The 27,646-nt window shown below is 42.2% G+C and overlaps 1 protein-coding gene across 1 annotated transcript in view; it reads right to left on the bottom strand.

Annotated features, from left to right (window-relative positions):
* Positions 1 to 27,646, bottom strand: part of dlgap3 (discs, large (Drosophila) homolog-associated protein 3) — a 134,604-nt gene that overhangs the window by 29,927 nt on the left and 77,031 nt on the right. The window contains exon 2 of the mRNA XM_030120352.1: positions 24,647 to 24,720. The gene's annotated coding sequence lies outside the window, so the exon portion shown is untranslated. The remainder of the gene's footprint in view (positions 1 to 24,646; positions 24,721 to 27,646) is intronic.

Here is a 27,646-nt window from a genome sequence, read left to right on the forward strand (position 1 = left end):
GACTCCATTTTCATCCTTGAAAAGAAAGCTCCACTTGTGAAAAGGTTAAGAACCGCTAAGCTGTGCTTGAAAATTAAAGGCGAAATGCTTCGCACTGATTCGCAGAGAACAATAATAACGGGGTGAATCAACCAGCTGCACGCTGGCTATAAATCAATATGCTTACTCTTGCATTCATCCGACAATTAATGGGAGATCTCCAAGGCCGTGACGCACACAAAAGCAGCGGCCAATTTTAGAGAATGATGGTGTAATTCAGTGCGATTTAGAGCTGCTCTCCGCTGGGGGATCTCGGCCGTTTCGGGCAGTTTATCCATTTCCTGAAAACACTGGTGGCGTATGTCAATGGCGTACAGGATTGTCTGAGAATTTGCAGTCAAGTTAACGGCCGTGCTAAAGTTTGTGAAATCGATGATGCTCATTGGAGGCTGGCGTTTCCCACACTGCACCGCCGGATTCAGTGTGTAGATCAGCTCAGTTCAGCGGGCCGGGCCGGGTAAAATAATGCCATAACAACATTTAAATTTAAACTTTAAAGTTTTTTTTAAATGTTCTAGACCCAAGCTAACATGCAATATGAGCATGTATTATTCCTTTTCACATGGAAAAGTTCTAGTAGTCTCCACAGACACAGACACACACACACACACACATACAAAAAAACACCTTGGGAACCATGAATATACCAGCTCAAGCAAAATGTCCTGTTTTTCATTTGTCAGCTCCCAAAACATTCACGTTTTCTGTTATTCTTCCCGTGCAGATGACTGATGTATGTAATTTCATTTCGGCGTAACTTAGGCGCAACACTGCCAGACAAAAGTGATAAATTTGTTGCTGCTGCGCTGCTGCTGGTTCTTGTTATTACTGTACTCTCGTGTCAAGTGTGTGTCAGAGAAATAAAAGATGGGGAATTCAAAAGCGACGAAAGAATAAATAGCAAAATAGCAGAGAGGGAGAAAAGGTGGAGCTGGAAAGCCATCTCACACCCAGCGGTTGCAGCTGCGCGCCACGTTATAATTCCCCTCCTTCAATTCATATTCAACACAGATCACTGCACACTTCTATTAGCCCAATATTAACCAAATCAAATTAACTGAGGGTAATTTCATTTCTGTAATAGATACTGTCTAACAGGATATGCACACTGACACAGAGCATTACAGCCGCCACCCCCTTCAATAAAGACCGATAGGCATCGACGCCGGCGAAGTCCAACGTTTATTTATTTAAAAGTCACAGACGTACACTCACGGCGTCTGGATTTCATAAACCGGTGCTTCAGTTTATAACCGCCCATAAACGGCACGCGGCGAAAAAGTCAGCGGCGTTATAAATAGAAAGGTCTCCTCATTTATTCCAGTCACTGTTCAAAGTTGCAAATCAATGAGAGGTGCTTGCAAAAAAGAAAAAAAAAAAAAAAAAACCCAGAAGGAGACGGATGATTAAAGAAAAAGATACAGTGACATTCAGGAGTCTTTCATTGAGCGCACAGACAAAAGAGTGAGTATTGCTAAGGAGGAGGAGTGAAACGGTACTCCACCATTGTTCCCGACCTCATTATGAAGAACCGAAATCGGCGCAATCTAACCAGGCAAAACAATGAGACGAAGACGAGAGGCAGAATGAAAAGAAGGAGGAAAACAGGAGATAATGAAGACTTCATTAATCAGCACTGATACAAGCCCTCATTTATCAAGCCATTGTTGAAACCAATACAGTTTTTACTGCTGAGATGTCCTCAAAAAAAAAAAAAAAAAAAAAAAAAGCCTGATTGTGGAAACTTCTCCGCTTGCTGTCACACTGCCGTAATCTGCAGAACTGCTCGCAGAAGGGGAGGCGAGCGCCGGAGAGGCAATCCAAAAATCTTTACACACACTCGTGCCGGGAAATTTACAGGTGGTGCGAATGTTGGAGTTGCAATCAATTCGGCGGCGCCGAATGGGAAGATATGAATGCGGGAGTGAAGGGAGCAGCGGCGTTTCCCCGCTGTTAGTGGCTCACTGTTCCTTTGATTTTTTACAGCAATGGAAACTGCCAGTTCAATAAATTGTGAGTGAGATAAACTTGTCAGACACAATGAAAATAAGTCTGCGGATCTAATAAAATTGTCAAAGGAGAGATCATGGAAAGCAGGTTTTACTGAAATGAATAATGCAGTAAAAAAAGATAAAAAAAAAAAAAAAAGCTGCACTTTGTCTTTAGTGGGCGGAGTCACGAGGAACACTGTAGAGAAAATGAAAGCATTTGAAATGTATGTTTTTTTCTTATCATTTACGCACGTCATTTAAATAACACAGTTGAAGAACAGTTAACACGACTCCCATTTCTTTGGCTTGGTGTGTGCTGCTGCACACTGTAATCTAAAAGTAGGCCGGCTCACCGGAACAGCAGTGCCACAAACAAAGTGTGGTGAGAATGTTAATTTTAAGAAACGCTTTATTTATGCAGCATCGAAAACACAACACCGGTAACATTGTTCACTGTCATCTAAAATCCCACAAAGACAGCTCATTATGCTGCAGGTATTATACTCGCAAGAGACAAATGAAACAGGAGTGTGAGTAATGAAACAGTCAGTGTTTTTATTGGTATTTGCAGCTAAAACCAAAGGTTAGTATGTCGATGTTAAAAGGCTGATTTATGACAGGCAATTAGGACCGAACGAGAATATTTCTGGCACAATTTAACCTTCATCCAGAGAGCAGAAACAGAAGGAAAAATACCAGGAAAGGTGAAAAGTCCTGAAGCACTTGAAATCATAAAATCATTCATCAATCAATCTGTTGCTACTCCTGACCAACTATCCATTGTTTTCTCCATCCATACATCACACCCCCCACTTCTATTTAAGCTGAACCATTCTAAAAAAATTCAGTGCTGCAGGTTGCCGAATGGTCAGCATCAGAGACAACCTGACTGAAGTCAATATTCTGCCTCGAATTCGTAAAATTCTCACACTTGCTGTGAGGCTGACTGGACGATGGTGTCTGCTCGCTGGAATGAAAACCGTCCATGCGGAGCAGAATCCAAACAAGTTTCTGCATTACAGGCTCTCGGAGACATTTGTACATGCAAAACCACAGATTAAAAATTCAAGATATATAAAAAAAAAGTAGAGCTTGCAGTTGTGACTACCTGCCGCCCCGACTGGTCTGTGGGGAAAATCCCCGCCGCACCTCAGCAAGCTCTCCTAATACGTCCATGTTCCAGATCCAAAAACACTTGATCCTCAACTCCCACGGTGAAACTCCACCACATCTTTTATTAAAGCCTTCCTCGCTGGTAAATGGCCGCATCGTTCAAACGGCATGTCCTCGGTGTGTATCGCAGGCTCCGGGCTCAAGCTGCGATAACCCTGATGACTCGACAAGGGCTGTTCTCCTGAACTTGACAAGTCGTGCTGAGAGGCTCCGAAAGGTTGATAAAACTGTACTCGCCGGGCCCACGCAGCAGTGGCTGAGAGGATGCTTCTTGAAATTTGTTTGCACGAACCTGATTTTGAATCAAAAGCTGTAATCGACAACAAACTAACTCTACAAGTAGGCTAAAGGCGATACTGGAATCCGGGAGCAGGTGTGGTGACTTGCTCATTTAAAAAAATGAGGCTTGATTTTTCTGTTTTTTTTTTTTTTGTTTTTTTTTTTAATCAAACCACTCTCCACAATCAGATTTCTAGACAATTCGGATTGTGGAAGTAGTGGAGTGAAGTCGAAACCGCAATTGAGAAAATGAGAAAGGAACACATGGAGAAGATTACCAGCCACAGAAGACAATGTGTCCTTTATGAGAACGTCTCCAACAGTAAACATAGCGTATAGACGCAAACGTCTCCATTTGCGAATGACTCACGGCTTCTCAAGCCTGCGAACGCTCGTGTTTGTGTGTGTGTGTGTGTGTGTGTGTGTGTGTGTGTGTGTGTGTGCTTGCATGCGTTAGTCACCAAGACGTCCATCACCCGTCAACAAAGACAATAGAAGACAGCGCCGGGGCCCTCGGAGGGGGGAAAAAGGCATAATCACAGAGAAACACGGGGAGAGGGGATGACTCAGAGGGGCATACTTAGCAAAACTTTCTTAGGAATTTCGGATCTCTGGTGAGTCGCAAACTGTGTGACTGACAAGCCATCTGTGGGAAACAGATGAGCAAGGCAGCGACGGCTGAGGAATCCTTGTGCACAGAGGGAGACGCTCCAGTCAGTGAAGTAGTCGAGGGTAAATCCACTCTAACTCAAATTTACACATTTGCAGAGGAGTCTACCCATCTGCTATGAAGAAGCAGATATCGCTGTGAAGAAATTCAAATTTTCACTCTGGGATAGCCATGAGATTGCCCCCGGAACGCTGGAGAAAGGAAAAGAAAGAAATAATCTCGTGTTGTACATCGGTGCATTGATCTGTGAGCGCCAAAGATGTCATCCAATTCAGGAAGTGAGAACCTTGGAAGGATAGATAATAGCGCTATCGATCCGGACTGCTCGGTATGAATACAACTAACTACAGCTGGCTTCTGCATATTTATGATTACAAAGCAGTTTGCAGCACCAAGTGAAGGGCAAATAGAGGTTACACATGGAAAAGTCAGATGATGTGAGGGTTTTGTTCCCATACAGCTCTATGCTGAGCTAAAACGCCGTTTTACCACTCAGTCGATCTTTCCTTGACTTGGAATTTAGTCCTTAATGTTGTGAAATCTCCAAAAGCACACAGCAATTTTGCTTTATCCTCATGATACATGGAACAATGATTCATTTAGACGTCCAATTTTTATTAGGAGCCGCTGTGCAAAGCACACTCTGAGTCCACTGAAGCACAATTTTAAGTTATTTCCTTTAAAAAAAATGTCAGCACTTAAAAAGTGTGAAGGTAACATTTTTCCCACTAATTATAAGCAAACTACTTGTGTGAACACAGATCCTCACTTTCAAAGAATCCACTGTTCTTACTGTCCTTTAAAGTGATTTTAAAACAGCGGAGAAGTGTTGTTTAAGTGTGGCACTGTAACAGCGCAGCCTCTTGTGGGTGGCGGCACCATTCTGTACTTTTAACATGAACAACAAGTTATTGAATTTGTAATGCGAATAAGAAATGGACAACAGCTTTATACTGAAATGAAAAAAATAAAGTAAAACAGCCTTGAAAGTTGAAAAAAAAACATGTCAAAAAAACATTATCTTTACCTTATCAACTATTGTTTCAACCAAAAAATGCAAACATTTTAATGTTTTATTTAATAGAACCACTTTATAGTTTAATGATCCTTCACTTATTTCTTTTCATCATGATTATCTTGGAATGTTTAAAGGAGAAAATCATTCAGGGCTCAGTGATGGAGTGGTGGAAGAAACAAACTTAGTCCCAACATGTTCAAGCTTGTTATTAAATGTAACACAATGGAACATAAGAGAGACAAGAGTATTGGACGACTACATTTTCATTGTTTCGGTTAGTATAGAGTCAAAAGAATTCACAGGTTCGTGTTGCAGGTGCACTCGTGGCTTTCCAAAAACGCATCGCTCCACGCTGAGGAGCAAAGCAGCCACTAATTTATGACGCTTCCGGGACGACAGTAAACTGAAAGTGTGGGAGGAGAGAGCAGACAAGGTGCAGATGTGCTAAGAAAGCTCGGAGTCGAAGTTTACAAGCCTCGTTAGTTCTGCCGCTCGCAGGAAGCGTGATCTCTCTAATCAGAATAAGCAGCTGCACACTTCCCATCATCTAATTAATCACAATAAGACAGGAATGTACAACACATTAGTGCGACCTCGACATTCCACCAATTCACACGCTCGTTGAAAACACACACATCGCCACGGCGTGTTTTGGCTGCAGGAGGCTTTTCTCCCCTAACTGTGTGTGTGTGTGTGTGTGTGTGTGTGTGTGTGTGTGCAGGCATGTGGGCTCTGACCTCGCAAAAGTTTCAAGGGTGCCATAAAAGCGGAACGATTTGGGCTCATCAAATCAATACTAACCCTTAACGGCCTAAGCTTCTCAGCCAGCTGTGACGAGGGGGGGGGGGAATGGCGAGTCAATCACACGAGAGATAAAAATCACAAAAGCTGAGTACGAGTAAGAGCGAGAGACAGGAGGAAGAGGAGGAGGAGGAGGAGGAGGAAGGAAGAAGGATGGGGAGACGGTGCAGTTTAAGGAGCACCGTCAACCAGAGGATCAGAAGAAAGCCTGGTGTCACTCGCCTGTCTGCTCTTTGATGTGTTCTATGAGAACGCCGAGGCTCCCGGCCTTTCATGTACTACTTTGTATTCAAGCCTCCCACCCCGAGCAAGAATTACAGTGAGATCGTAATTTAGTTCAAGCTCATCACGCAGGCGATTTACCTCTTCAGAGGCGTTCAGCTGGGCGCCGCAGCCTCAACCACGAACACCGGGACATGTTAGAGAGCAGGAATACGAGAATAAAGTATGACATCATTTCAAAGTTTATTATTTTTAGTTTCTAAAAGACACCAGTGTTCCCAAAGATAGAGAAATATATATATATATTTTTTTTATCCAAGAAGTAAAAGAATATGCAGTCACTTCTTGAATGCAAGCGACATATTTCCCCAAGCTAAAAGACTGGATGAAAAGCAAAAATACCTTGTAAAGGTCACTGCTTTGTTCCCTTCATATTACTCTATTCACAGTGCAGACATCTGGACTTTAACTTTGGTATAAGTTCATTGAGCAGGGTCTTTATTTAGTCCTGAGACAAAGGATGTGGAGTGACTGGCCACAGTCATCAAGAGGAACATGGCACTGGAAACTGAGAGGTGGTTCCATTTGAAGGCACCGGTATCAAACATAGATAATATGCAGCACAGGGTAATGCTGGTATCCTTGTGTCGATCAGGCTGATGGTCACTTCATATTCAGCAGAGAACAACATTCTGCAGCCAAACTCATCATCGTTTCGAACTTAATGAAATGCCCACAGCGAGGGTCTCAGACGGCAGCGTGGGAGCCACTCATCCAGTCAAATGTCAGATTTAAATCATATCTAATCATCTAATGTTATATAATACAGATGAATAATTCTGATCTCGTATCTTCAGAAAATGAATTTTAGATGACAAAGTGGTTTTGAGGTACATAATGAAAATGACATTTCTCTGTTTAATTAATTACACTGTGGAGTTACTATCAAGTGCACTTCTTGAAAGGGTTTTTTTTTCCCTCCAGTTTGATTTAGTAGAGTCATTTAATCATAAGTGTAATTGCTGTATAATGATAATCTAACATGCAAAGCAGTTCAGTGGTGTATTTTGATTGGAAATCTTTGTTTCATTCATAAAACGGTCTTATTGCACTTTATTTAAAAAAGAAAAAAAGACAATAAATCAACAATTTTACACCACACAAGTTTACACAAGTAAAGACACTGGGATGGGAAAACTGAGTATTTGGAGGTGTAACGAGTTCAGACTAATTCTAAATTCTGGTCTGTCTCTGAACTGATCAGACCGACAAGATTAGTGATTATCAATACATGAAAAAAAAAAAAAAAAAGCCAAGCGAACCGTTATCAAGCTTGTTCTTTAACTTTCACCAAATATAGCCAAAATTCTTGCGGTTGGTTCAAGTTAACACATCTGACCTACTTAGCCTTCGGACTGGATTCAGTCACAATATACTTCATGTTCAAGCATTAAAAAAAACCAAAACAAAACAAAGAAACACAACAAAACAGTGACCTTTGAGTTGAGCGACAGCAAAGTAAAGACAGAAAAACTCTCGGTGTGTGTCTGACCTGCACCTTGTAATCCAGTGGAAAGGTTATCGAGCAGCGGCGGGCTGACTCATGCTCTAAACACACCGAGACACGGAGCGGCGGCATGCCCCGCGCACGACAGAGCCGGGCCCAAACGCCGCGAAGAAAGGTCAGGGGTTGCGGATCAATTCTGACAAGGCCACCGGGATATGGACACAGATGGCACATAATCTCCCATCCCCTCTGAATAATGCAGTGTGACTCCCCCCTCTCTCTCTCCCTTTCGCTCTCTCTGTGTCTTCTCTGCCCAAAATCACGGCCAAAACATTCGTTCAGACCCAGTTACACTCAACTAAAAGCCCCTGTTGGCTTATTCTGCAGTGGCGCAATGAGGAGGGGGGCCAGACCAAAGCCCGGGTTAGTGAATAAGCTCCACTGCTCTCTCACAGCGGATTTTACGGTTTGTCAAGTTAAAATAAATACGCAACTGAAATGACTGGCTTTTCTTAAAATATAATCGCACGACGTTCTTTAAGAATTGTTCCCAGCTTCACAAATTAAAGCATAAAAATTCATGGGTTAATAAGTTACCAGTGTACATTTTCATGCAAATTCGTGTCTTTCATGAGGCCAGAATCATTATTCCTGCTGTCGCACAGGTAATTCAATTATTGATTAAAGTAAAGGGCTTTGATTCAAAGCAATGCAGAGATCAAAACACTTTTTTTTTTTTTTCCTGCTGTCGACAAAAGTGAAGCAGAGCACCATGTCACCTGTGTTCATATTGCATTATTGTGTTGATAAGGACAGGTATTGCAAAGAAAGAAAAGAGCACTGCCGAAGCAATAATAACACAAATATAAGAAAGATGTACACAACAGGAAAAAAAAAAAAAAAGAAGCCAAAGAAGGGGACTCGGGATGAGCTCCACTGCCTTTCAATTACTGTCCCCCTCTCTCCTTATGCTCTTCCAGCTCTCCTCCGAGACGGAGCTGTGAAATTGAATTGCTGAGCACATCTCGACAAACAAAGCCACTCTCCACCTTGCTGCCAAGCGCGGGAAGGACCAGCACTGTGACGGCGACAACACACCCATGTCAGAGTCTGATAAGTTCACTAACTGTCAGAGAGAAAACAAATCTGCTGGCCTAAATCTGAGGCGCAGTGGAGCCACTGAATGGACTACAGAGGAGGGAATCTGTCCTCCGCTGTTCGAGACGACTGAACTCAGGTCTGTGGACCGAAAAAAAAAAAAGAAAAATCGGATTGCTGGAAAATCTGTGTGCTGTCATTTCCTATAGAGAAAAGTCAAAAATACTACAATTATGTAACCGATCTGATTATAAAAGCTGACATGAACCTGTTGAGGCACGAGTTCATTAGATGAAGATTAAATTATATCTTGTAGAGCCAAAGAACTTCAGATTATTATCCAGGCGGTTGAAAGGCTGTCAGAAAAAAAAACCCTTTAATTATGTACAGAACACTTTTGAAAAATCTAGTTTCCATCCTGTATTTCATTTTAATACTGTGTTTCTTTGCTCATTAACTCGGTAAAACTAACACTGCCTTTAGTTTTATTTGACAATACACTGACAACCGCAAACACAGCATTAACATATTTACATACAAACTGGAGCAAAAAAATGTATATAGAATCACATTTCTGTCTTCTGGGTATAAACAAAAACAACATCCAGTCTCTTTTACCTGTTTTTTTTTTTTTTTTTTTTTGGTTTCTATCTGGTCCGGAGGGAAATGCTTTTCCATCCAAGCGGTTCACACACAACCAGAAATCCTCTCCGCTCTGCTGTTTGGTTTGTGCCAAGTAGCATCCAGTTGGTTTTTAGAAGGTTTTTTTTTTTTCTTTTAGTGAAAAGGTTTCATGCTGAGGCTCAGCATGGTGTTAATATTGCAATAGTGTGGTGAGAAAAACCAAACAGTGAAATTCCAGATCGAGAGGCTCCAAAGCGTTGTAAAGCTGAAGGGAACAACACAGTTGTGTAATAATTCTCCGTGGGTCCACTGCTGCAGGTGACCCACTTCACATTATTATAATTATAGCTTTTAAAAACGGCGATATTTTGTAAAGCGAGCAGAGAAAGCCATCTACATTCAATTATGTTTTTTTTTTTTTTTTTTTTTAAATGGGACCAAAACACGCTTAGTAAACACGATCTCCATACAGTGTCACCGCATGAGAGTGATCGCCGGTTAAAAAGGACAGTTAGAGTGTAAATGTTCTTGATGGTTAGCGCGGGGCTTATCGAGGCCGCTCCGGTCCTCACGGTGCGTTTGCCACCCTGCGACGGCCCACCCGACAATATGCAGTCTGTCTGTCTGATCCTGCTTAGCCTCCACAGCATCCTCCAACCCCGGAGCCTCTGGGCCGCCCCTGAGCCGCCCAAACGTCCCTGGGCCCACAGTTGGTGATCTAGTTTTATAAGCTGACACATATGGGATCCTTGTATTATTCATATATCACCGAGGCGGTGTATTGTAGTGTTTTCTGTCATGATTGTGTGCCATTTAATGACACCAATGTCTAAAAAAAAGAGCCATTGAAAGGTTACAAAGTTAATAGAACTATTAAAAAAACAAATGAAAGTGCCTTTTGTAGCCATTAAAGTTAATTGGGAACTGGCCGGGATGACACTGGGCATGAAAAGAGCAATTTTGAGAGGTAGAATTTTAAATTTGCAAATAATTACATCGCAAAATTAGAGATTTAAGGTGAATCAGTAGATACTCTGGAAGCACAACATTTGGAACAGATACGCTTCTGTACAAATCATTGTGTCTGAAAGCTTTATCAGGCCAGAAGCAACATGAGGACAATCCAAAAACTGCTCTGTTGTCAGGCGAATTAAACTTAAAAAATGATTATGGGAACCATGGCTGTCGTGTTTGGAAAGACTAAAGAGGGGAAGAACCACCTGACCTGTCAGCACATATTTCAAAAACACTCTGACTCCTGAAACATATGCTCAGGTCTCAGAAGGAGCGATAACATCAAGACCTGCGTCAGTCACGGCGTCACGAAGTGAAACCCCTACGATTACAGTGGCACAATAAATGTAAACAGTTACGCAGAGTCAGTTCAGTGAGACTGATAAAGTGGTACACACACTACAGCAACCTCTACTCTCACACGTACACGCAAAATAAAAAAAAAAGAAAAGAAAATAACACTGATTGCCTCTCTCGGCGTGTACATGAGCAGGCCTCTGACCAGCAGAGAGGGGCTGGGAGTGAATTACCAGCCATTATCCTCTGCACTAAAGCAGTTACAGTGGAAACCTGAGAGCCCTCAGCGGATGGGAGAAAAAAATGGAGAGAGCAAAGATAAAGGGAGGGAAGCGGGGATTAGAGAGTGACTTCAGGACAAATGGAAGAGGGGGGGAAAACAAGGGAGGGGGCAGTGACGGGTGGGTCGAGTGGCGAGGGGGAAACAGTGTTGAAGATGGAGATGGAATGACATCTGGGCTGTGTGTGAGATGAACTTTGGTGATGGTGCACAAACACACACACACACACACACACACACACACACACACACACACACACACACCACGCTCCCTCGCTTTGCCACCAGCTCATTGTTTCCTCAGGACATCACATTAGTCACAGTGTTTAATCAAATGTCATTATCATTTCACAGGACTCTCTTTCCGTCTGTGCGTGCGTGCGCGCGCACGTGCGTGTCAGTGTTGTCACTTCGACTGTCTTCGGGAGCAGGTGATCTGTCCCCGCGGGGACTCGTCTCACGGCTCGGTGAGGAAAAATATGAACAAAGGACGGGAGAGACGAGGTGAGAGATAATAAGAAGTGTGTGGTGAAGATCAAGAGATGAAAGAAAGAAAAAAGTTTGAAAGAGGTTAGAGAGAGATGAAGGTGAAAGCGTGCCGAAACAAAAGGAGAGAGAGAGAGAGAGAGAAGAGGCAGAGAGTTACTGTCTGCAGGAGGATGGGAAGTGAAGGGGAGGATGTACAGGAGCAGTGTCCTTGGTGGGTGGGTGTGGGGTGGCGGGGCGGCGGCGGCGGGCGTGAGCCGGGGATAATCCTTGTATCCCATTGTCTCCTGTTTTCAAACCAATTATTGTTCATCTGCATCCCCATGAAAGAGAGTTAATGAGGGGAGCAGAGCTTTGGAGTGTCAGGGCACAGCCAGGGGAGCGGAGATAAAAGAAAGGATGGCTGGAGGGACGAGGGGGATGTAGGAGAAGGACTGTGATGGCGGCGGCGATGGGGAGGAATAGAATGTAAAATAAGCGAGCAGGAAGTGAAAAAGTCAAGTGTCAGAGAGGCAGGTGGCCGAGCGCTGCATTTTTATATGCCCTGCACCTTCTTCTTTCTGCTTCTCTATCAAATGTGGAGTCCTACAGAAAATCCTCACTCCTTTCTTTTGGAAAAGAAAAACGTTATCCACCCTGAAAGATATGAAACACAATAATGGAATCATGACATGTTTGTTGGACGCTGTGAGGAAACTGGAGCAAAAGGAGAAAACCCGAGCGTGTCCAGGGAAAACAAGCAAACCGCTCACGGAGAGCTGCACACTGAGGCCCGTGGTGTGACATGAAGGGAAACGACAACAGGGGCCAAACCTGAAAGCAATCCCCGGCTTGTTGCCTCATTGATACCTTCATAAACACCGACTCTTGAGGACGGCTGTGAATGTCGGAGAGGTTTCATCAGTCCGCATCGGAGCCAAGACAGACGTACGCATGTGATAAATAGGGAAGCGGTGGCGCAGTTGAAGAAAACATTGTTCAGCCAATTGCACAGAATAGCCACTAATGGAAACCCCGGTCGCAGCCATGTGAACGTCACACGTTGTCATAGAAACATGATGCTCCACTGGTTGGTCTGCCAGCAGAACCAAGCATGGTCAAACTAAGGAAAATATATCAATTCACATTTGGTCTGCTTGGCCCACATGCATAAATAACAGCTTTGATCGGTCATTAAGAACATTTTAGAGAGAGCATGTTAATCAAACTATAACAGGATTTATCCATTCCAGACACACATGCAATGTGAGTAAAGTACATATTACTTTGGGATGATTTTCAACTAAATGTGGTTGATAGAGAGGGACAATTGAAGATGTTTTGCTTTCTGTGATTCACAGCTACGTAAAGAAGTTCAAGACTTAAAAAAAAAAAGGAAAAGTGACAGATTTGCCTTTACTGCTGAAAGATTTCTCCAGAAGCCCAGAGTGGATTTTAAATTAGATGTTTGCTTCTGTGAGATCTATGCAAGCTCACACGAGGCCCAATATGTTCAATATGTGTACATTATACTCGTTATTTTCTGTTTCCTACGAGTGTTCCAGCTGCGTTCAGCATTTTTATGTGTGTGTATGTGTGTGTGTGTGTGTGTAACATGCACAAGGCTATAACCATGGGGGTTCTTGTTGTGTTCGCTCAACAGGTCGGCAGATATAAGCTAGTTTCACCATGGTAACCATATCTCCGATGTGCCATTTTTAACCTCAATCTTTTCATTTGAAGGGTCTCGGCACTCCTCCGTGCTGTTTGTCTTCTGTTTCACTGTGTCACTGATGTCTGATTCAGATTTCCAGGGCAAAGATGACATGAATACAATGACAGAACGAGCCAGAGCTGCACATGCAGAATGAATCATAATAATAGCATCTTATTATCTCTGTATTATATCAGCAACGCTCCCATTTAATTATTTAGAGCATTGGGAATATCGTGCGTGTCTAAAAAAGAAGGCGAACCATCATATAGTGTAATTCACTAATAAGTTATTGTGATTGGAGGGCATCACAGTGTAGTGGTTTGGACTCACTCCACAGCAGAGGTTACAGTGTTTGATTCCAAGAGGAAATAAACAGGAATGGGTGTCAAACTCATTTCACTCTGGACCAGTAAATAATAGTGCGCCCCTAGTGGTCAAATAAATATATTGCAGTTATTGTAATAATTTTTCACAATTGTAAATTTAATCCTGCGACCGGAGCCAGAAAGCCAGTTTTCTGTGGGACGGCTGTTAAAGCCAGCAATGCACGATGACAAATAATGAGGGAAGACAAATGGGGAATGTCATGCAACAAAGGTCACCAAATATGCAGAGTGATAATTGGCGCTGGTGTTTTCTGGAGTCGTGCTGCTGCGCTAGCAGACTGTGTGATGTAATGTGAGAAGGACAATTTAGGAATGGCAGCAGAAACTACAAATTCAGTTCCATGTTATGAAAAATAATTACAAGTGAAACCATGCTGGATGTTTAGAAAGTCTGAGGTGTGATCCACAGTGATTCTTGGCTCATTTGCACACTGCGAAACTGGCTTCAGAGGGAGTTTGTGCATGCAAAAAGATGTAAAAGAGAGACACACACTTTTATGTGTGCAGCTACAGTAAGACTTAAGATTCTCCTGGGCCAATGAATAAACATGCCCCGCGTGCATCCTGTTTGTGTGTCTACAGTGTGTATGTGTGTGTGTTGTGGAGTTGCAAGCGCGTGTTGTTTCAGCTGTGACTGGCAGGACAGGTCACTGAGGGAGCATCAGCCCGGCGAGTGACTAGAATATGCAGCCGCTTTCGTTTCCCTCAAGACACTGAGCACACACAGTCATCGGGGTGTGAAAAACAGAGACATACGCACGAGTGAAGACCACACACACACACACACACACACACACACACACACACACACACTGTAGCTCAACCATATGTACCACTAAACCATAGTGCTTCCCTCAGTGTAACTCAAAATGAAGAATGTCTTCACCGAAAAACAAATATGATTTTCATCATGGAAACTTGATCTGTTTCCCTGGAAGGAGATGATTTAGATGCACAAAACAATAATTGCATACTAGTTGTTTTGGCTTCTACTTTTATTGTCATTGTTTTGAGGCAACTTTTTTTTTTTTTTTTTTATGTTTCACATAAGAAGAAGGACGATGTGGCGGTCCAGGGGTGAGTACTCTCGTCTCACTATAAGACGTCCCACCGTCAAAAACATGTTTTTCAGCTTAGTTACAACTTTAAAATCACCTAAAGGTCTAATTGTGAGAGAGCATGGATGATATTATGTTGTTTGAAGGTATACTCCTGATTTTCAGGCCCTGTTTTCAGACTAACAATGTTTCAAGTGAAAACACAATTTTTTTGCATTTCCGGTCAAGAAAAAGTTATGCTTAGGTACGGAAACGTCTTGAAAATTGTGTCAAATTCCACAGGCAGACATGAGTTGGCGCTATTGATTGTTTTTGTAATCAAACCACAAATTCATGCAGGCAACACTACTCTACAAACATTAAACATCTATTAGTCACTCCATTGTGGAGTTCACCATTGTTGTCATTGTTCCATCTACTCATGCATGTGCAGGAGACCTGTTAACACACACGAGCACATGCACACACAACATGGTGCATGACTCTGTTAATTTTACAGTTTCAGATTTGCAGCAGCAGGTTTTCTGTGACAAATCTGATCTGTTTAAAGCTCAAACCATCTTATTACCTGCTCCGACAACTCAGTCGCAACTGCAAATGAAAAGCGGCGAGAAAGATTGCATCTGCAGAAGAGACAGGGTGATAATGACAAATGAGGATGTGATTTCTCTTTGCGGGCTTCTGCATGTGCGACTGTGTTTATTAGCGTACGACCGAGGGAGCGTGGCGCAGGAAGACTACGTGAGCGAGATATGGCGGCAAGGTTGGAGTGGTAACACAAGAAAAAAAACCCAAATCTCAGCCTTTCACCTCCCACCTCATTATCAATCAGCGCTAGAAAACGTGAGAAGCACAGCAAACTCTCACTGGAGTTAGTCAGCTCGGATATAGAGAGCTGTTACCGCCCCAGATTAACCCTGAGTCTATATGCGACTGCACGCACTCAGACCGTGCACATTTTCATTAGTCATTATTGTGTTGAATTCCTATGAGAGCGCATAGATCCACTCTGCTCCCCCCTTATCAATTCAATATAAACTCAAAGTCACCATTAAAACAGGATCACTCAAAGCGTACGAGCTGCATGGAAGGTTGATTATGAGCTGGAGCAATAAAAACACATCTTGGCAGGATTATTGCTAATCTGTAGTGGCAATATAGTACGTATAATCTTCTGATGAGCATGTAATTGGCAAAATCATTATTAAGTGTCTTTCATTTCAGACACTCTAAGCATTCATACAATATGATTAAAGCAGCTTTTTGTTTGATTTGTGTAAATCAACAATCAACAGCATGGAAATCTGCCTCAAGCATGGAAATGTAATTTCTACATTGTGCAGCAATTGACTGAGACAAGACACTCTCCAGCTTCACCCCAAAAACCATGTTTGTTGAATACAAATTGGGCTGACAGCACTTTCATACAAGACTGAAATACAAATGCAGGATTAAAAAAAGCAATGCGAAAAGTCTTTAAAATGCCTCTGTGGACTGCATTAAGTGAAAACTTCCTGACCAGGACAGCTTGTTATCTGTGTCTGAGGAACATTTGCCCTCGGTAGAAGGGATATTCAAATATTACAAATCAAATATTTGTTGTAGATAACTGTACTGTGAGCCACAATAGTGTAGATATTACAGAATTATACATTTAGGACACTTGGCCTACTAAGACATCATGCTGTCATGAATCCCTGTCTGTTTGTTTACAAGGGTTAGAGATGGGAACGCCATTTCAATCCTTTCATTTCATGGAGTGAAACAGTCGGTATCTCTCCTCCATGCTTGTTGAGATTACTCTCAAAAAGAATAAATTTCCATGTAAACACATATATATATATATATATATATATATATATATATATATATATATATATATATATATATATATATATATATATATATATATATATATATATATATATATATAGTTAGGCTATGGAAACAAGGCAAGAGAAAGCAGCAGCAACCTGATCAGAGATGTGCATGAGATGTGTTGCAACATCTGTTTTGCAAAAAGCCCGTAGGAAACTGAAGATGAAGCAGATCTCCCGGGAGTCAGGTACCTTTAGGCGCCAACATCACTGGGGTAAATTTGTGAAAAATAATCAAGATTTGAGTTGAAATGAGGACATTGTGATGCATTCCTCACGCTCAGATTCAAACGCCAGTCTCCTGGGCTGAAGTCCTGTTTATGTTACATCCAACCCGAAATGTCTTTTTGATGTTGGTTTCCTTCAAGACGAGACCTCAGATAACATGGCAGCTCACAAACAAACCAGCGCCAGCGAATATGTTTGACCCATATTGGAGAAATTCTTTTTCTCGTAGGAGAATTTACATACGTCTTGAAGAACAAGGAGGAGAACAAAGAAGAATTCCCTTTATCTGTCTTTGCACAGCAGGTTTTGTCTTCCGCATTCAGCCCATCTTGAAGGAGCAGTGAGCAGTCACTGTGTATTAGCTCAGGAGTTTAGAGCCACTGAATGGAGGCAGCGAGGGTGGAGACAAGTGGTGGTTTTTGCTTTCCTCACTGAAATCTCTTGGGATTTTAACCAATAACCTCCAGGTTATTAGCTTGCATTGATGTCTTTAAGATACATAGGGAGGTATGAAGGTAATATCAATCAATCTACACAGAAAGCAACATCAGGTCTTACTGAGAGAGCTCTGAAGTCTACGTTTGTACAGCCAGTAAATGAAATCAAAGATTTACCAAGATTGTGCATAAAGCAGTTTAAACTGCATGCTCATGCACATCAGTGGACTCTTTGGTGCTTTTTGCAGGCGATCAAGTATAAGAATAACAACATGAGTAACATCATTTGCTTCTATTTGGACATGTTACATAACAATGATTTGCTGGTCATTCGTTTCAGTTTGCCCAACAAACACAAAATGAAATGTTTATATGATGGAGTTGGATGAATAAGAAGAGGTTATCAGACATTTCAGAGTGTTACAGCACATAAATCTGAATTTGGCCAAAACACAAGAAAGGTCCAGAATGGAAAAGACCATTAAAAACTCAAAGCAGTGGGGAAAATGGCGAGAAACAGAGGACATTTATAAAAGACTGCAAGAAAGTGAAAATATCTCATAATAAAGTCAACAAACAGAAGTGACGGTGAGCCAGCTGAGGAAGTACCTCTCACTAATGGCAGCATCTTTTCAAAAATCTGAGGCATTTTGTATCTCATCAAGTGTTAAAAACGGACAAAATCATGAACAAAACAAATGTTTTCCAATGTAAATCACATTGCATCTTGTTCGATAATATATTAGCCTAAACTTCGCCCATAATTTTCAAAAACTGGAATAAAATGCCAGATGTTCTATACTCAGGAAAGCAGTTTGTGCATATAGAAATAGAAATAATTGAATGTCTTATGTGACGATGATACAACCAATGGCTTAGCAATACATCAGCATATATTGATGATCTGAATATGTCATAAGTTTGTCATTATGTCTTTTTGTCTCTTCAACACGGAGAGATTAAAGCGAGACCTAAAGAAAATCTTAAAGCATGAAATGATTGTCCACTTGTTATTTAGGCTTGTGCAGGTAGAATAGAGGTGATACTGAAAGCTTTGCAACAGGAAATAACTACCTGCTCGACCTAGGAGTTATGCAACAAGTACTACATTGGTCAAATAGGTTATAAGTAAGCAGAAAATCATAATTAGTTTTTTTTCCTCATCTATTTTAAGAGCAATGTTCAGACTTGACTTGACTTTTCATTGACCTTTCCCACTCTGAGACCCGACGTTCAGGTCATTATCTTGCTTAGCAGAGTTTTCTCACTGCCAACGCTAATTCTCCACAATTAATTGGCCACTGAAAGCTGAAAAAGTCTTCTGTCAGAGAGCAACTCAGGCTTACTGACTCAAACTCCTCCTCATCATCCGCCGCTGATTCTGTCTTTTTTTTTTTTTGTCAATATGTTCCGCTGCTGATAGTGGATACAGCGGCGGCGTGTCCCCTCCCTCCCGTGTTCTTAGGCTGTCAGAAAACCGTGCGCTGTGTGAGGACTTTGTGTGAACGCGTGTGTGTGTGTGCTCTAACTGATGGGCTCTGGTCATGCGATCCATGCTGCTGTCTAATTATCCAGATGTGATGGATGGCCTTGATTAAATCATGTGAAGGCTGAGACAGCCACTGCCTTTTTTCCTCCTTCTCTTTTTTTTTTTTTTTCCCACTCCCGACTTTTACTTTCCGACACACACACAGATTCGTAACTTGGAATCCCTTTCTTCAAATCCCTCCTTTTTCCTTTCGCTGTATGATATAGGGCTCAAGTAGATCAAAACAGATGAGCCCCGCTTTCAACACTGATAAAAGATACCCATGAATCACTGTGAGGAGGGGGACAGAAACGAGAGAGAAAGAACGTCACACTTAGAGAGTTAAAGGAATAGGAAGCGACAAGCGATGTATTCACTGGAGGCAGACTTGGATTTTACAAACTGATGGCCATTTTAATAGACATTAAACTCTGCTCTTCCTTTAGTTATCGATCAGCCGAGCAGAAGAGTTTCGCACAGTATCTATAGGTAACTTTAAAGCGATAGCTTGTTTGGAACTCGGACAAAACATGACATGAGATGGAAAGATTGATTTTTGCCCTTCAAATATTGTCCTGAACAATGAAAATTTGCTGGCTGACGTCACTTCTTAGCTTTATCTATATTATGAGCCTAATGAGAACGTCCCTGATTAACTCTGAGGCGTGATATATTAGCTACTTTTACTCAATTTTGTTGGTAATCACTCTTTAATTACATCTATTTAATCAATATTACAGAACGTAAACAGCAGCTTTTGAGAAGTCACTCTTTTTCTGTGCAGCTCAGACAAGCATATAGCAAGAGAGAATTACTCATTTCAGTTGCGTTCAAGAGTTTTTGATCGAAAAAAAAAAAAAGCTGTGCGCATTTTGTATCTGTGAGTACAGAACAGAAATAAAGAGCTAAATCAAATCATTTTCTTCCTGTATTGAAGTGCTGAGAAAAAGGAAGCGAAGCAGGAGCACTCCAGAATGCAATCTTCAGCCTGATTCTCTTTTCCGCTGTTGATAAGCTGCACTGCCGATAATCAAGAAACACCGCTGATAACCTGTTCTAATGCAGGCTCAGTTCTGTCTGCTCCATCACGGAGACGCAAGCCCAACCCGTACACGTCCTCGTGCGCTTCCTAATGAGACGCTGCCGTTCGGCGCCGCAGAAAGCCGCCGTTTGAAGTTACTCTTCCAGAAAGCGTATGCTTACAGCTGGAGAAGTGGGCACAGAGCCACAAACCACTCATGGAAGCACAGACACACACATGGCATTCAATAATGCACACACACTCATTCACAAATAAAACATGTGTGGGTGGGTATGGGGATTAAAATTAAGGGACGTGACTCATCTGTGAAAAAAAATAAAAAGAACTTTAAAGTGTCAAGAATGAAAACCTTCTTAGTGAGTTCACCCCACTGTTTCTGAAGGAAGCTGCCAAAAAATGTCATAAATCCTGAAGTGGAAATCTCGGTGGCAATCACTGGCTGTAGTATATACCCTTTCACTGCGAGAATCAAACACCCTGTAACATTCAAGTAGTCTAAATCCATCGGAACAGACTTTTTGGTGTGAAAATTGACCAAGACAAGAATTCACATGGAGGCATTGAATTTGCATTTTGCTGAAATAAAAAAAAAAATGCTTTCTGGGCAAAGCTCTTGTGGTTGAGGTTGTAGAGAGTACTCATATTACTTTTATTCGAGTCAAGGTACAGATACACTTGTGAAAATTAAAAAAAAAAAAAGTCCTTGTTGAAAGTAAATAAGTTAGCTTATTTACTCAAGTAAAAGTGAAGAAAGTATAGAGCAAGAATAATCAGAAATGACAAAATGAATGAGAACCGACTGCGGAGTCCTTCAGAAAAGGACTCAAAACCACTCTGTCTTGTACTCTTCATGTTGATTGATTTTCAGTTTAATTTTTATTGTTGTTGAGATGATGATTGATTGGTTCACTGTTGTGGAGCTTCCCAATAAAAAATCTTGTCTATGTCTTCCTGCCATAGATAGATGTGTCTACAATTAATTCACCCATCATTAGACTGACAATAATGCTCCAAAAATAATCATTCGATCACAATGAGATTCAGTGGGGAGCCAGGAACTGAACCTGGCAGAAGATGGCCGTCCGTTAAAGGTCCTGAACACACACTCACACACACCTGCTGGGGCTGACTAAAGCCATCCTGAGACTTAAAGTGAGCCCACCAAAAGTCTGCGTGATTAAAGCTTGGTCCCATTAAGGCTAATCTCTGTGATAATGGCTCCCCATTCAGCTTTGACCAGGTGGATTTGTCTTTTTTATTTATTTATTTATTTTTTTGCTGCAGACATTTTGCCTCATCAGAGAATAAAAAGCACAGCTGTCACTAATAACAGAAATGGTTGCTCCATTCTTTCTATTCATGTATTCTCTCGTCGTACGTTGGATGGATGGGTAATGTGATCATTCCTTTATTGAAAACGAAACATTTGTCACCCTAAGGTGTGGAAAAAAAAAAAAAAAAAAACCTCCACAAAGGACGATCGAAGAGATGTTAATCAAGCAAGGCCTGTACGCTGTCACTGTCTTAATGACAAAGTAAATTAAAGAGTGAAAACAGCAGCACGGGAGCCAAGAGAGAGCCGAGCTTTTGGCAGTCCAAACACACAAGACTAATCCGCCTGTTATTGGAACCAATGCTAGCAAGTAATTAAAAGCTAAAACTGTCTTTATCATTCTTCAACATTCTTGTCATGGTTGAAAAGCTCTCGAAAGTATTTCCCTCCACACCTTTCTAACAGCTGTTTTTGTGATTTCATTCCAAGGCTGTCAACATTCAATCTACTTCACCCCATGGTGCCTTTTTACACAAATGCTTTGATTTGAGACTGTTGCACGTCCGCCTGTGTGAATGGTACAGAAAGGCAGAAGAATACGTTGCATCTCTTTGTTACGGCACCTTTCATGCCTGCGGCGCTCACAGTTATTACATGCGCAGCGAATGCAGGAGGTGCCTGTGTGAATGGGTGAGCCGGCATGCGCTACGGATCAGTCATGCTACTGGCTATTAGAGATCTGACAAATGGAAATTTCACAAGAACTCTGTGAAAATCACTAAAAACAAGTGTAGAAGTGAATTTGCAAAAATGCTGTTGTGTTAAAGAATACTCTGAAGATTCTGGACCCACGCCCTATCCCTATCGTTTACAAAGTGAGATAAGCTCATAAATACCTTATTTCTGTCTGTGCATCCAGCGGCTGGATCCCAGCTGTTAGCATCGTAGTTAGCTTAGCTGAGCTGCTGGAGGTGAAGAGGAAACAGAGCCGGACTGACGAAAGTGGACAAAATACTCCTTCCAGTGGTCCAGGGGATGGCGTGTTAGCACGTGAAGTAAATCCGAATGGTTATTAAACATTTTAAAAGACGTGTTTTCCTTTTCAATCTGTTAAAATAACGTGTTGATACACACAGATCTGCACAAGCATAGTGTTCGGCGGAAGGATATACCGGCGCACAGCGGCTGAGTCTATGGCTTCTACTGCTGTGCTCCGGTACATCCTTCCACAGAGCACTGCGCATGTGCAGATCTATGTGTATCAAAACGTTATTTTAACGGATTGAAACGGAAAACACGTCTTTTAAAATGTTTAATAACCATTCAGATTTACTTCACGTGCTAATACGCCGTCCCCTGGACCACTGGAAGGAGTATTTTGTCCACTTTCGTCAGTCCGGCTCTGTTTCCTCTTCACCTCCAGTAGCTCAGTTAAGCTAACTAAGATGCTAACAGCTGGGAGCCAGCCAGTGGACACACAGACACAACACAGGTATTAATGAGCTTATCTCACTTTGTAAATGATAGGGATAGGGCGTGGGTCCAAAATCTTCGGAGTATTCCTTTAAAATAGTAAACCTGCTATGCTTTGTGTTTGAACCACGACTCTGATTTACTAAGATCCTGTAGGCGCCGTGTTACTTTGCAATATCATGCAAATACACCCTGCTGTTTTGTGGACATTTTGCTGGTGATCAATTAAAAACAACATCACGAGTGACATCAAGCACAAACAGGAATATTCAAATGAGAGTTTTTTGAGCTTTAGACCCTGTTTACACAAGAACAATCTGCTGGAAATGGCGTCCTTTCTCTGTTTGTTTGCAGGAGTTTGCTGTGGAGAGACTGGATAAACCCCTCAGCCCCGGCGAGAACAACATGAAATGTGATACCGTGGAGTTGAAAGTATCGGTGGACTAAGTTAATAAACAAATCGGAGTGTTAAAGCAAATAAATGTGGCTTTTCCTCAAAAAAAAAAAAAAAAATGCTGTTTGGGAGATGAGCTGTAACAAAATCCAAACTGTGTGAAACAGAAAGGATTACAAAACCTACGGAGGTGGATAACACAGAAAATATCTTATATTAAAGTCTCCAAATAAAAGACAACTAAGGAAATGTGTCCCATCACAATAATATCAATCAGCGTTCAAGGAGAGCACGGACTGGGAGTCCTGCCACTCTGGAGGCTGCTGTTCTTATTGTCCATCTAATGGACACCCAAAACGCACCAAAATCTTCCTGTTTTCACTTGAAAACATCGTCAACCTGGCCTAAAAGCTAGTTAATTCCTTTGCCTGGCTATATCTTAAAACCACTTCAGAGCTGCGTTTGATAAAGATGGACAATCACAGTCAAGATTCCGCTCAGACAAAAGTTCCCGGCGTGCGGCGGGTGTGTCAGCGCAGAGAGAAAAGGCCTCACGGAGGAACTGATGGGCACAGCAGAGGACGCGTCTCTGAAGTGACAGACGTCGCAGAAGACGTCACATTGTAGATTATTTCTTACATAATTCACACCTGTCACAAGTAAATAAACGGCCCATTCAACCTGACAGCAGTGACAGCCATGGCAACAGTGCAAGGTCCTTTTGGGCTGACAGCGTTTTGATGCATCTGTGATTTCACTGGAATACGGGATCACAGCCAGTCCGGCCCTTCTATCCCATCAGAGAAGACGCACATACACACAGGGCATTTAGTCTCTAAGTGGCCCTCTCTATCACTATAATTAAATGGAGGCGTCAGTGCTTTGTATTGGTTTGTACGTCCGTGTCCGGACCAAAGAAAAAAGACCGAAGGGGCGCACGTCCGGCTGAAGCCGAGGTGGTGACGGATAAATTTGTGAGCAGCGAAAATAAATAAATAAATATAGAAGACGGATGGTTGGAGAGGTGGATGGATGGAAAACAGATAAGTGGTTTTAGCTGATCGAGAAGAGAGAAAGTGGATAGAGCACTTCCAGACACCAGATGGACTGTAGAGGACTGACGTCACAGCGGTAACACAAGACTCCGGAGAATGGAGGGAGGAGGGAGGGAGGAAGAGGAGGAGGCTGAGGCTAAGAATAGTAGAACAACCTCGGGCCAGCTCAATCGGTCAGCCCTGCCTGCTATTTTTTACTTTACTACTGTGCCAGCCGGCACTCGTCTGACATCTTTCTCTCCTCTCTTTTCATTTCGCACTCCCCATCAGTCAGCTTTGAAAACACGAGTTCAACGGCATGCGGAGCAAAATTTCGCGGTGTCTGAAAACAGTACGTGCAGGTAAACTCAAGCGTTTACCGTGCGGAGCTCGGCTTCAAAAGTAGAACATCTACTGAGGAGTCAGTCAGTCAGTCAGTCAATACGGCTTCCTTCAAATGAGGGATCAACGACAAGACTCCAGAGGCCACAAAGCAGAGTGACTGGCAAGCGTCTGATTCCCACTTCCTTAGAGCTGTTTTACTGACGTGGGTTAATCCTTGAGAGGTTCCACTTACGCGCTCCTGCAGGGGATGAATTTCAAGGACGCACAAGGCAGAAGTAGGATTTATATGCGGGTACAGGTGACAAGTGGCTGCGGGAATTACACTTATGTACGGCGAATGCAAGTGTGTGTGCACTCACGGATGCTTTCCACTTACCACAGTCTCATCAGGAAATGGTGCTCCATGTCTTTGGGTAGAAAAAGTGCAGCTAAATGAGTCAGTCCAAAACACTATGGAAAGGAAGACACAAACAAAGACATTTTTTAAATTAAAAAAAGTGCATTTTTTTGAGCAACAACAACAAAAACAAACTCAAGCACTGTCATTTGAAAAAACAAACTTGGTTGGAAATGCCAAGTCCTGTTTCATTTTTATTTTTCTGCATTATGTTGCTCCCTCTTTATGGGAGAAAGCGCGCCTTTCCTATAAGCGCCGACCTGTAAATGAGTCCCTGGTGGAAAACTTGCAGCTGTGCCAGTAAGTGCTGAAACAAGTATCTTCCCTCAATGCCTGGCTAAGACTTCCACTCCTCCATTTGAAGTATTCAGGCATGGAGTGACAACTGAGCAGGAGGACATGATGATAACAGAGTGATAGAAAACCAGAGAGTGAGCCAGATTGCAGGAGAAGGAAGGAATCAGTGGTGAAAAACAACCTAAAAAGAAAGATGAGGGGAAGAGCAAAAGGCTAACAGCTTAATTGAGTGTGTGCTGCGTTCAATTACCTCCTGAAGGTAGCGGAATGTGTGAAAGCAGCTGAACCTCAGCAAAAAGAAAAATACCGAAGCACTCACACACCTACCAAGAAACCATTAGATTAAGAAATGTGAGACTCAGTGAGGGAAGAAGAGACACAATTTGACCACAGGATACAAAACCTCCCCTGAAAGCACAACGCAATGGGTCAAACTGTGACCAAAAATTGAACACAAAGATGTAAAACACTTAAAAAAGACATTTCATAGCCGTGAGGAAGGTGTGGGCCTTCTCATATCCTCGCACCGGGGGGCATCGTCTTTCTCTTACTATGCTTGGTGCATCTGCTCTTGCTCGATATGAATGCTTAATACTTTTAAGTGAACTGTGGCTGCCATGGGGTACTGCATATTATTACTCTTCCACAAGTAACAGCATTGGCACAGTGATTACTGTTAGCTGTGAGCATTAGATCCCTGTTTTTTCTTTTTCTCTCACAGTTTTTTTAAAAACATACTAAGTGTTTGTAACTGTGGCTAAAATGAAAACGGCAGTTACTTTACATAGCTTAGATCCATGTGAGGAATCTGCTACAGACATATGGAAAACATGCATTCCAAGGGCCCAAACCAGCCAACCAGAGGGTAAAACCTGAGGAGGATGAGTTTATTGTCCCATTTTATGTGCTGGGAAATTTGGTGTTTCAGTTAAAGTGGAAAACCTTGAACAGGACTGAAAGCAAGAGCAGTGGTGCGGCCGTGAAAGGAGGCTACCTTATTACTTGTGAAGTATCATCAGCATCAAACCCGCCACGAGAACGAGTTTGTAAAACCATGCACGAAGGCTGAAAATGCCCTGAAAAGAGGAGTTCGTTTTGTGGCATGTTCCGCATTGAAAAGTGGCATAATGTTGAAATCATGCTCCTTATTCCTCGTCAGTTTCAGCTTGATTAAAGTTTGTAAAAAATATGTTGCTTTGAATATTTACTTTTTCATGAAGCACTTCTATATCTTTCCACTGAACCAAAGGAAAACATTCAAAGTTGACCAAAAAAAAAAAGTATTTAAAGGTTGCTCAGCTGCCATGTTACGATCCCAGCCCCTCCCTGGGGATAGGGCAGGGTTGTGTGTGGCCCTTGGACTGAAATGAGTTTTAACACTCCTGTTTTACAGGTTGTCTGCTACAATCCCCACATGCCTCAACAAGAGCCTTATTTCATTTTACCTCCAATTGCCAGGTAATTACGTTTTGTTGAGCGGACTAGAAAGATGTTAAACGCATTCACATTCTGAAATGACAGGCGAAGCCATTAAAAAAAAGGCTTTAGATAAGCATTGTGTCACATGAGGCAATGTATTTTTGCCAATCCTACATGGAGGATCTGACACTGTTGCTCGTCAAGCAAAGCATGGCAGATGCTCCCAATGATTTGTCGCAAGTGTGTGTGTGTGTGTGTGTGTGTGTTGGTGTGCGGTGCACTGAGTGTGTGCGCATGTACGCGGGTGTGATGCGTCGCTAGCTAGCTGCAGAGATAATTAGAACACAACTCTTTTGCTGTCCCTGCAGGCCACTGATCCAGCTGCTTTCATCTAATATAGGTCAGCTGTGACAAAGCCCTCAGCATGGACACTGATCGGCTCTGCTAACTCTCATGCACACGAAAACGTTAAATAAACTCAAGCGCACACTCGTGGCGACGAGCTCTACGGCACACATACCCATGGTGCATATTGCATACATACATAATAAAGCAAGTCTCACATTGTCGCCTCCGGGTTGTGGGTTCACAACAACACACTCGCTGCTTCGTCTGCCTGCCAGTATGCAGCTACAGCAGAGAAACACACCGCCTGAACCCTAAATACACTGCAGAGAGCACATGAGGATGAAGGAGTTGACTCTTTCACAGCTGAAGAAAATATCGCCAGACACAGTCAATTCAAATTCATTCGCTCGCTTTGAGATCAATGCTCGACTGGAAATTGATTTTGACACGTATTATGCGTGTATCCAATTCTCCTTGACGTACCGACGGAGATTTTTCTTTTCTTTTTTTTTTAATAGCTCACATATCATGTTAACACTGAAATAGTCGATGAAAACGGAACAAAGCTGTGCGAATTCATCAATTTCAACTGTAGATGACATTATAAGGCGGACTGGATGCAAAGCAACAGGCTTTAGGATGCATCTGGCTTTGACAAACTGTGGGACAGCGATCCCACTCTCCTCTGAAAGGTTTGTATCTGTAAAATTTCAGCTTAATACTATCAAGTGAGTCAAGTAAGTTGGTCTGCCCGGAGCCTGGGAAAGCGACACGGCTTCTTTTGTGCAAAGAGCAACATCAATACTAGAAATGACACATTCAAACTGTAAAAGTATCATTGATCTCCATTGTGCTTTTGCAAAGGATTTCTCTCTTGGGCCTGCAAAAAACTAACAGCTGACACTGTCATCCTGT

The sequence above is a fragment of the Salarias fasciatus genome, chromosome 22 (assembly GCF_902148845.1).
Source record: "Salarias fasciatus chromosome 22, fSalaFa1.1, whole genome shotgun sequence".
Lineage (NCBI taxonomy): Eukaryota > Metazoa > Chordata > Actinopteri > Blenniiformes > Blenniidae > Salarias > Salarias fasciatus.